Below are 12195 nucleotides of genomic sequence, written 5' to 3'. Positions count from 1 at the left end.
AATAGAATTACTGGTCCATCTGTGGAGGGACAAGATAGGGAGCCAAGCCGGCACCGCGGCTCACTAGGCTAATCCTCTGCCTGTGGCGCCGGCACCCCAGGTTCTAGTCCTGGTTGGGGCGCCGGATTCTGTTCCGGTTGCTCCTCTTCCAGTCCAGCTCTCTGCTGTGGCCCGGGAGTGCAGTGGAGGATGGCCCAGGTGCTTGGGTCCTGCACCACATGGGAGACCAGGAGGAAGCACCTGGTTCCTGGCTTCGGATTCACCTGGTTCCTGGCTTCGGATTGGTGCAGTGTGCTGGCCGTAGTGGTCATTTGGGGGGTGAACCTTTTTCTCTGGCTCTCTCTCACTGTCTAACTCTGCCTGTCAAAAAAAAGATAGTGAGCCACATTGCCGATGGCCAATGATAAAATCAATCAAACGTACATAATGAAACCTCCTTGAAAACCCATGAACAAGGGGGTTTGTAGAGCTTCCATGTTGGTGAATGCACTGAGACGTGGAGCAGGTGATGCCAGGAAGGAACATGGAGGCACCACATCCTCTATTGCAGACCTTACCCTGTGCAGCCTTTCTCTTCAGCCATTCCTGATTGATTGTAAGAATTTTCCTGAGTCCTTTGAGTCACACCCTGTGGACAGGTAGGTGTCCTCAGACATCTTAAATCTGTAGTTGGCTAAGCATGAGTATGGGTAGCCTGGGCATCCCACTTGTGGCTAATGTCTGGCACTTCCGAGAGTCTGAGGTCATGCCATGGAAGTGATTGAAGGCTGGTGTTGCTCACATCTCAGATTCGATCTGGTGCTATCTCCAAAGGCTCATTTTCCTCCATAGATGGTATTGAATAATTTCTGAGTTTACTCACCATTCCAACTGAAAAAGTTCTCATAGACTGCTAGCTAGTGGGTTAAAGTTACACCCACAAGTTGTTTTTAAAAATGGGCGGAGACAGGGACTGGCACTGCAGGTAGTGGGTAAAGCCACCTGCATTTTTTTTTTAAAGATTTATTTCTTTATTTGAAAGTCAGAGTTACACAGAGAGGAGAGGCAGAGAAAGAGAGAGAGAGAGAGAGAGAGAGAGAGAGAGAGAGAGAAGAGAGAGAGAGAGGTCTTCCATCTGATGGTTCACTCCCCATCTGGCCACAACGGCCGGAGCTGTGCTGATCTGAAGCCAGGAGACCAGAGCTTCCTCCAGGTGGTGCAGGGGTCCAAGGTCTTGGGCCATCTTCTACTGCTTTCTTAGGCCATAGCAGAGAGCTGGATCGGAAGTGGAGCAGCCAGGACCTGAACTGGTGTCCATATGGGATGGCAACAATGCAGGCAACTTTACCCACAGGGCTGCTGCTGTGGCACAGTGGATTAACGCCCTGGCCTAAAGCACCGGCATCCCATATGGACTCTGGTTAATCCTGGAGATAGATAATAAGATAGCTTATTAACCCCAGATAACATCTATCCCTAATATAGAATGATATTTTGAGTCAAAGGTATGTGATTATAATAACCTAGAAGCAACATGTCTTTAAAGTGAAGTGCATACCTGTCTCACCCCTCCACCCCACCCCTTTTCCTTACTTCCAGCTAGAACATGAATGTGGTGCAGAAAACTTGATCAGCTTTCTTGGACCATGAGATGGGAGTCACGTATAATGGAACTTAAGAAATCTCAGGGGGCCAGCACCGTGGTATAGCAGGTAAAGCCGCCAACTGCGGTGTCAGCATCCCATACGGGTGCCGATTCAAGTCTCAGCTGCTCCACTTCTGATCCAGCTCTCTGCTATGGTTTGGGAAAGCAGTAGAAGATGGCCCAAGTCCTTGGGCCCCTGCATCCACATGGGAGACCCAGAAGAAGCTCCTGGCTCCTGGCTTCGGATCAGCACAGCTCCAGCCGTCGTGGCCAATTGGGGAGTGAACCAGCGGCTGGAAGACCTCTCCGCCTCTCTCTGCCTCTTCTCTCTCTGTGTAACTCTGACTTTCAAATAAAATAAATAAATCTTTTTTAAAAAAGTAATCACACACAAAATTAATCACAAAGCTGTTCATCAGAAAATTAATCCTAGGGATATTAATTACAGCATTATTTGAAAATAAAAATGTAAATAAAATTTCCTTTTGTTTAAATACTTATTAAATATTTATCTTCAAATGTTTAGATTAAATTTCAGTCATCAGTATAATCAAAACATTGCAATCATACGTGTATAGAATACTGGGGGGGGGGCAGTGTTGTGGCATTGTGGGTTAAGCCTCTACCTGTGATGCTGGAATCCCTTATGGGTGCTGGTTCGAGTCCCAGCTGTTTCACTTGTACCTGGGAAAGCAGGGTAAGATGGCTCATGTCCTTGGGCCCCTGCACCCACATGGGAGACCTGGATGAACCTCCCAGCTCCGGGTTCAGCCTGGCCAGCCCCGGCCATTGCAGTGATCTGGAGAGTGAACCAGCAGATGGAAGAAGATGTCTGTTTGTCTGTCTGTCTCTCTCTCTGTCTCCTACTCTCTCTGCAACTCTGACTTTCAAATAAATAAATCTTAAAAAAAAAAAACACCTGTGGAACTGAGATTGGTGTTGGTTGGTGTTTGAGACACAATGGTTAATTAAGTTACCACTTGGGACACCTTCATTCCATAGCTCAGTGCCTAGTTCAAGTTTGGTTATTTCGTGCTTCCATCCAGCTTCCTTCTAATGCAAACATGACATCCCTTTACTATTTCACCGTGTGTTCCCTAAAAATATGTTTCTTACATAAAGAGTGTAACTATCAGCCGGCGCCGTGGCTCAATAGGCTAATCCTCCACCTTGCGGCGCCGGCACACCGGGTTCTAGTCCCGGTTGGGGCGCCGGATTCTGTCCCGGTTGCCCCTCTTCCAGGCCAGCTCTCTGCTATGGCCAGGGAGTGCAGTGGAGGATGGCCCAGGTGCTTGGGCCCTGCACCCCATGGGAGACCAGGAAAAGCACCTGGATCCTGGCTCCTGCCTTCGGATCAGCACGGTGCGCCGGCTGCAGCGGCGGCCATTGGAGGGTGAACCAACGGCAAAAGGAAGACCTTTCTCTCTCTGTCTCTCTCTCTCACTGTCCACTCTGCCTGTCAAAAATTTAAAAAAAAAAAAAAAAAAAAAAAAAAAAAAGAGTGTAACTATCAAAATCAGGATGATCCAATACATTACTCATCAAGGCATGTTCATGCTCCACACATGCCCTTGATAACGTGTGAAGTGTATATTTTAGGGCTGTTCAGTATTCTGGATGTTTGTGGCATTAGGGAAGAGTGTGAAGCTCTGATCCTACTCAATGTCATTTGATAGGAATTAAGGGTTGCAGCCAGCATTCGGGCACAGACTGTTAAGGCCCTATTTCCAATGTTGACATCCCGTATTGGAGCACTGTCTCCTATCCCGCTTCCTGCTGATGTGCCTGGGAGGGCAGTAAATGACAGCCTGAGTGGGTGGGCCCCTGTGACCCATAGGAGAGACTTGAATGGAGTTCCTGGCTCTTGGCTTCCAACTGGTCCAGTCCTGGCTGTTACAGGGGAATGAATCAGAATATCAAAGGTCCTTCTCTGTCTATTGCTCTACATTTCAAATAAATAAATAAATAAATATTTTTAAAAAAGAATTAGGGCTTTCCTTCTCCCTGGAGCCACGCACTGATGTTGAACTCCTGCAGTTCACCACCTTGGTTGGGTTGCCTGGCAATAGCCAGAGCTGTGCTGATCTGAACTTCCAGCTTCCTGCCCCAGTATCACATTCTTCCTTGGTGCCAAGCACAGCTCTGATAAATGGGAAGCTTGATGATAATGACCTATATCTTGAGCTAATGTTTCCAAAATTGAGCATCTTCACCCAACATTAACCTGAAAAATAGCAGAAATCCTCCTGAGAAGCTGTAGGTTAAGTGTTCTTTAATGGTAGTGTAATATGGTACTCTTTCTCTCGCTGCCTCGTTTCCATAACTTCTTTTGCCATTTCAAGTAAATTCGACCTGGAGTCCGTAGAACACCTTTCAGGGAAACTATCTATAAATGGATGTTCTTCATTTGTTATGAGACATTTCTTTGTCTACTAAGGGTTACCATTTCATGAGTCTTTTGGACGCTTTTTTCATTTTTGTCTTTTCCATTTCTCCTCTGACTCCTGTTGCAGCGAATGAATTCATTCCTCTGTCTGAATGGTCAGGGTCAGGCCCGTTTCAGTTGTTACATAAATGAGTGGGGGACATCAGAATCAGCCTATTCATTTCCTACAACTGCTGGAAGAAATGGACAAACCCTGGGTAACTGAAGGCAACAGAAGTTTATTCCTTCACAGTTCAGGAGAACTACTCGGTTCCTCTCTCCGAGCTTCTGTTGTTGGACATCTTTGAGGTGCTGCATGGATCGTAGTTGCATCTCTTCCATCTCTGCCTGTCTTTGTGTGATTTTTTTTTTGAAAGTTTTTTTTTCTTTTTTCACTTATTTGACAGAGTTAGACGGTAAGAAAGAGAGAGGCAGAGAGAAAGGTCTTCCTTCCGTTGGTTCACCCTCCAAATGGCCACTACGCCTGGAGCTACACCGATCCGAAGCCAGGAGCCAGGTGCTTCCTCTTGGTCTCCCATGCGGGTGCAGGGCCCAAGCACTTGGGCCATCCTCCACTGCACTCCCGGGCTACAGCAGAGAGCTGGCCTGGAAGAGGAGCAACCGGGACAGAACCCGGCGCCCATACGGGATGCCAGCGCCGCAGGCAGAGGATTAACCTAGTGAGCCACGGTGCCGGCCCCTGTGTGCTTTGCTTCTTCTGATACCTCTGTCTCCTCCTCCTCCTCCTCATCTGGTTCACTCCCCAGATGGCTGCAATAGCCAGAGCTGCGCTGATCCGAAGCCAGGAATCAGGAGCTTCTTCCGGGTCTCCCACGTAGGTGCAGGGCCCAAGGACTAGGGTCATCCTCCACTGCTTTCGCAGGCCATAGCAGAGAACTGGATCAGAAATGGAGCAGCTGTGGCCCGAGGAGGCAGTGGAGGATGGCTCAAGTGCTTGGGCCCCTACACCTGCATGGGAGACCAGGAGGAAGCACCTGACTCCTGGCTTCGGATCAGCGTAGCTCCAGCCGTAGTGGCCATTTGGGGGGTGAACCAACGGAAGGAAGACCTTTCTCTCTGTCTCTCTCTCTCACTGTCTAACTGTATCTGTCAAATAAAAAAAAAAAAAAAAGTGGAGCAGCTGGAACTTGAACCAGGGCCCATATGGGAAGACAGTGCTGCAGGCAGCTGCGTTATCCTCTACGCCACAGCACCAGCCTCCTGTTGTCTTCTTCTAAGTTGTCTGTTACTGGATTCAGGACCCATCCTAATCCAATCTGACCTCCTTTTAAAAGTATTGTGGACTGAGTTGTGCCGCCTCTCTCTGCCCCACCTCCAAATTCCTATGCTGAAGTTCCAACCTCTGGTGTCTCATAATGTGACTGTGTTTGGAGATAGAGCCATGAAAGAGGTGAGAAGGTAAAGTAAGTTAACATAGGTGGGGTCTAACCTAGAACAACAGGTGTCCTTATAAGCAGAAGAGATTATAGAGACAGAGAGTGAGAAGGCCAGGACCAACACCAGAATATGATGTATGTAAGCCAAGTAGAAAGGTCTCAGAAGAAACCAACCCTGCTAGCACCTTGATCATGGACACATAGCCTCCAGAAATGTGATACAATAGATTCCTCTTGCTGCAGCCACCCAGCCTATGGTAATTTGTTTGACATCCAAGCAAACTAATATGGTTTGTAAAAACCCTGTTTCTGGGGTCAGCATTATAGCACAGTGGGTTAAGCCATGGCTGAGGAAATCTGTATCCCATATAGGAGTGCTGATTTGAGTCCCAGCTGTTCCACTTGTGATCCAGTTGCCTACCAAAGCAGCAGGGTACTTGGGCTCCACATAGGAAGCCCAGATGGAATTCCTGTCTTCTGGCTTCAGCCTGGCCCAGCCATGGACATTGCGGCCTTGTGAGGAGTGAACTAATGGGTAGAAGATATCTCCCTCCCTCTCTCTCTCTGTCACTCTGCCCCTCAAATAATGATTTTTTAAAAACTTGATTTCAAAATAAAGTTATAATCAGAGGTTCTGGATAGAAATGAAATTTGGAGGTCACTAAGTGTTAAACTTACCCTATTAACATGGAATAATTATGAGAAATTAGTGAGAAATAAGTCCAGAAATAGTCTTAAAAAAAACCAAAGATTTCTTTATTTATTTGAAAAACAGAGTTAACGAGAGGCAGAAAGAGAGAGAGAGAGTGGGGGGGGGGGATCTTCCATCTGTTGGTTCACTTCACAAATAGCTGTAACAACTGGAGCTGGGCCAGTCCAAAGCCAGGAGCCAGGAGCATCTTCCAGGTCTCTCACATGGATGCAGGGACTCAAATATTTGGGCCATCCTCTGCTGCTTTCCCAGGCCACAGCAGAGAGCTGGATGGGAAGTTGAGCAGCCAGGAATCGAACTGGTGCCTATATGGGATGCTGGCACACAGGCAGTGGTTTTAAACGCTATGTCACAGCACCGGCCCCAGAAAGATAGCGTTAAGATCAGATCCTGGAGAGCCTTGAATCCCAGAGTGAGGGGTTTGGCTTTTGTTCCAGGTGTACCAACTCTGCAGAAGTGAGAAAGAAACACGGGAGAAGTTTGGAGAGAAATCTCCACGGTATAGATGGAAAGTCTGTTACAGTTCCTAGATCACTCATCCTTTTGAAGACATCCAAGGTGTGTCAGATTTAGGGAACCGATGACCTAGAGTGGGTGGGGAATTCCTTCAGGATGTGCCCAGAATTGTGAGAAAGGTCTTCTCCTACACTAACCCCTGTTACTAGGTGGTGGCTGCTCAAACGTGGCTCTTGGCATGCATACATTAGATTAGTGATGTCTGCTGTGGGTGAAAGTGGGGAGACAGAGGGATGCTATGGTTGAATGTTTGCCCCCTCCAAAACTCACGCTACTCTAACAGGATTGGAAGGTGGTACCTTTAAGAAGTGGTTAAGCTGTGAGGGCCCGCCCACACAGGTGGGGTTAACGCCATTATAAAAGGTTGAGTTTGGGCCCCTTTCAAGCTCTCTCCCTACTCTTGAGGTTCTTCCATGAGGTGCTGCAGGAAGAATGACTTTCCCAGGTGCTGGATCCTCAATCTTGGACACTCCAGCCTCCAAAACTGTGAGTCAATTCATTTCTGTTCCTTATAAATGACTTAGTCTATGATACTCTCTCACAATAGCACAAAACAGACTAGAAGACACAGGTGCCAAGTATTTGATCTGATTCTTCAACCCATTGGATTGGTTCTTGTACGCCTGCCACAGCTTGTTCAGAGTCTAAGTAATTGTGGTACAAGCAACCGTTTTTGCTATAATGTTGAGAATTTTGGACAACAACCTTTGAAAATATTCTGTAGACATTTATAGTGAGAATTCTCATCCCTGTACTTGGTTGATTCTGAACAGTGGCCTGGGTGATGCAGGGTTAGAGGGGCTTACGTGAAAACCACTTCAATGAAGGTGTTTGAGTTATTTCCTCCATTTCAGGGGACATTGAAAGGTTTGTGGGATAATACAGTTAAAAGATAAGTTTATTTTGGTGCAAAATTTTAGAAATCCATGCATAGTTTCTTTCACAGTATGTTTCTTCCAGAAGCTTTGGAAAATACCTTATGAGCTCTGAAAGTTTTTACTCACTGCAAAGCTTTGAGCGGCCTCTCTTGGCTCAGCTGTTAGTTGTTGATTCTTGAAACTTGGTAGCCATTATCACCAAGAATGTATCCCAGGATAATGCACCAGGTTGGGGCTATAATGGGTGAAGTTTTGATACAATTCTGTGGTTCCTTTTCTTTTTTAATAAATAAAACTTTTTAGGCATGCAAAGGGCTGGACATAAATAACAGATTTGTTTGAGAAAACAGGAAAATTGTTTTTGAAGCTTTGTGTTCTTGGATAAAATGATTTAATCAAATTATTAGATTCCTTTATTGTTTTAGTATACTTAGTATTATTCTCAGAACCTGAGATATGGAGGATAGAATTTACACCTTAGCCTTGAAAACAGGAAATATTTTTCTTTATTCACAAATGCTTTAATGCATTTATTCAGTCAACAACTTTTTTATTGAACCCCTGCTAAATGTGGGCTCTATCCTGTGGATAGAAATTAATAAGCAAAAATTAATAAATTAATAATAAATAATAAATGAAGCAAAAATGAATTCTCCAATTCCTGACCTCTTGGACAGGAGAGATAAATATAAAATTTCATCCGTAAAAACAATTGAAACGGCCAGCACCGCGGCTCAATAGGTTAATCCTCCACCTTGCGGCGGCGGCACACAGGGTCCCAGTCGGGGCGCTGGATGCTGTCCCAGTTGCCCCTCTTCCAGGCCAGCTCTCTGCTGTGGCCCGTGAGTGCAGTGGAGGACAGCCCAAGTGCTTGGGCCCTGCATCCCATGGGAGACCAGGATAAGTACCTGGCTCCTGCTATCGGATCAGCGCGGTGCGCCGGCCGCAGCACACCAGCTGGGGCAGCCATTGGAGGGTGAACCAATGGCAAAAGGAAGACCTTTCTCTCTGTCTGTCTCTCTCACTGTCCACTCTGCCTGTCAAAAAAAAAAAAAAAAAAATTGAAACAAGTAAGAGGTTGGTGGTGCTATGGAAACTTAGAGCAAAGGGGGGGGGGGACTCTGACTCTGGCAGAGTCTGCTATTTAAAATTTTCTATTTCCTCCATTTCCTTTTCTTTCTCATTAACAGAACCCCAATTCTATTTTGGGTAACAAAATACACAAGAAAAATGACCTTTTCCCAGCCATTCATGGATTAAGGCATGCACCCAACAGAGTTACAGCCACAGAGACTCAGCCAGCGATCTGCTGAAGGAGGTCAGTTACAAGAGAACACAGCAGGCTGGTGATGCCACTCTGCCTTCCCACCTTGGTTGTGAATGTGCTGTCTGGGGCCATGGCCGACAATTTGTGATTCTAAAGAAAGGCCCACGGAATTGTAGAAATGTTGATCCTGACTTGACTGAGCTGCTGAGACAATGCTAAGAATTGCCCACATTAAGAATTTGTTTTCATAGTCAATAGAAACCCCAGTTTGTTTAATCCACCCTAAGTCATAGTTTCAGTTACCTGCAGCCAAATGTGCCCCTGAATGCTGTCATTGGAGCTCAAAGTTTCCCTGACGAAGTTTTAATTAACTAAAGCCTGAAGAATGTGCAAGATTTAGCTAGTTGAACATGTAAGAGCTTTTCAGCAGAGATAAAAATGAGTGCCCTATCTTGTTGTAGGAGGAAAGTGATGCCTAGAAAGGTTGGGAATAAATCTAGAGAATGCAACATTAAGGAAGGAGAGGTGGAGAGGGATGAAACGCAAGACTTAAAGCCTTTCCAGGTCATATTAGAGTTTAGTTTGTTTATTTAAGACTGAGACAGACTAATGGGGGGGGGGGGAGAAAGGGATTTATTTTTAATATTTTTAGAGATTTATTTATTTGAAAGGCAGCATTACAGAGAGGCAGAGGCAGAAAGAGAGAAGAGTGGAGAGAGAGACAGACTACAAACCAACCTTCCACCAGCTGGTTCCTTCCCCAAATGGCCACAGTGGCTAGACCTGGGCCAGTCCTAAGCCAAGAGCTTCTTCTGGGTTTCCCATGTGGCAGCAGAGGCCCAAGAACTTGGGCCATCTTCCACTGCTTCCCCAGGCACATTAGAAAAGAGCTGGATCTGAAGTGGAGCAGCCAGAACTCAAACTGGCTCCCATAGGGGATGCTGGCATTGCAATTGGTGGCTTTACCCGCTACGCCACAATGCTAGAGTTTAGTTGTTTCTTATTCTTTTTTAAAAAATTTATTTATTTGAGTTACACAGAGAAAGAAGGAGGCAAAGGGAGAGAGAGAGAGAGAGAGAGAGGTCTTGTGTCTGTGGTTCACTCTCCAATTGGCCACAACAGCTGGAGCTGGGCCGGTCCGAAGCCAGGAGCTTCTTCCTGTTCTCCCATGTGGGTGCAGGGGCCCAAGGAGTTGGGACATCTTCTAATGCTTTCCCAGGCTGTAGCAGAGAGCTGGATCGGAAGTGAGCAGCTGGGACTGGAACCAGTGCCCATATGGGATGCCAGCACTTCAGGTGGGCTTCACCTGCTATGCAACAGTTTAGTTTTTAAGGAATTGGAAAGCCTCTGAAAGGTTAGAAGTAGGAGAGATGCATTTGTCCATTGTTAGACAAATGCAGTAAGTGTTGTGAATCATTTAAGGTATTATGACGGCACAGGGGAAGGAATGTCTTTTGGCAGATGTCCTATTGTGTAGAATCTTAAAGAATGAGGAGAAATTCACCAGAAATGTAAAATTCATCAATGATACAAGTGGATAATAATAGTTCTACACTGAGGAAAGAGAAGGACAGGCAGAGTGCAGCTGGTGTGAATCACTGGAGTGCAACAGGTCCTCACGAGTGGAGTGGCTTAGATTAAAAGGAAAAGAGGTAGAAATTTAAGGTGGAGGCATTGGTAAAATCTGCATATCTGTGTGAGTTAGGATGGTCATATATAATTTTTTATCCAGACTAGGAAACTTTCAGAGGGAAGAAAGTGTGTTAAAAATTCCAGAACAATTGGCAGTCACCAGCAGTGCCCTGGGTAAATTGGAATGTAACGTAAGGTTACTCTATTCAGTAAATGAGATATATTGAGCAACTAGAATAACTGGCTTTTAATCAGACATAATTTGCATATGCCATCTCCCTAGATACTTAAAAATGCAGTTCCCACTTCTCTAGAAAACTCTCACAGATGCCAAGAGCCTGCCTTTGGAATTGCACATAATAATTTCAATCTGTACTGTTGAAAAGAGTTAAAATTGACTCCAGTTTTTGAAGCCATGGAGTCAATTTCCATTTTTTTTACAGTGGACTTCTCTTTGTCCATGGAACTCTACTTCCTATCTCTGTGAACCCACATTCTTCCACTGGACTGCAGATCTTTCCAGCCCCAGCTTTCTTCATAGCTGTGTTAATCAGAGTTGTTTCACTTGACAGAAACCCAGCCATGGGAGGCACTTTTCGGCTCCCCAAGTCAAGCTCTCCACCTCTTGGGCATTTGGAAGAACTGCACTTGCAAGTCCCCCTGTGAGTGGAAGCAATTCTAGGGCTGCTGAGCTTTGTCCAGAGCTCTCTTGTCCTCTGCTGTAGAAGCTGATGGGATTTTACAGAGGTGCTGCTCCAGCGGCTCCCTCCCAGAATAGGTACAATTACGAGAGGCTTGGAGCAAAAACATAGGTACAACAACAGAGTGTTCTTTTTTAATGCATAATAGATTTGAAAATTGTGAAATAAACCATTGCTGTTTGCAGTCACTTGGGATTTGAGATTGTTACTTGTCAAAACCTAGCCCATTCTGGCTGACATACCAATTCAAAGTAGCTGGAATGAAAAGAGAAACTTGTATCACTTGGAGGATTTGTTGGGTAGCTCATGGAATCCACAGAAATAGAAGTCAACGCCTTAGGGGTTTGGAATGATAGACTAAGCAGTAAGTGAACTAACTCTCCACCCCCTTTATTTCCTTGCGCCTTCATTTCTCATTACTGATTATCTTTGTTTGCATTCATCTAGAAGGAATAATTCTATCAAAAGCCTTAAATTCACTTTGTCCTGATGTATCAGGTTCATTGTAAAGTGTTTCATTGCCCCCAGTGTTCAGATGATAACCACCAGAAATGATTCTAATTGGCTCTGCGTGAACTGTGGATGCCTCCTGGAACCAACCACAGGAGGAATGGAAGTGTCAGCTTTGCCTACTTGGCTGTGTACACAGGCTTTTGACTATTGGTATGTGTTCAATCTGTAGTTCTTTGCAGAAATTTGTTGAAATCATAGCCTATTTTATGGATTCCCATTTAGGAAAAATGAGATATGAAGAAGATGCAAATCTACTTCACTGCCACATGTTCTTGGAGCTGATAATATGTCTTAGTAGGCCCCCATAGTCCTGCTCCCCCTCTGAGTTCTAGAACTTAGTTTGTCTCTCATGCAAGCTAGCACAGTGCTTTACAGTCCATCAGAGTAAATAAGATATTTATCTAGCTAAAATTTGGCAAATGTTATTTACAATGGGCTCCAAAGACTAAACTGTGTGGATTTCATTGATTAAACGTACCCTTTCGGGTGATGATATCAAAGTTCTAACTAATCTGAGAGCACAAAAGTCT

Source organism: Oryctolagus cuniculus, chromosome 18, assembly GCF_964237555.1.
Source record: "Oryctolagus cuniculus chromosome 18, mOryCun1.1, whole genome shotgun sequence".
Classification (NCBI taxonomy): domain Eukaryota; kingdom Metazoa; phylum Chordata; class Mammalia; order Lagomorpha; family Leporidae; genus Oryctolagus; species Oryctolagus cuniculus.
Note: the sequence above shows the minus strand (reverse complement) of the source record.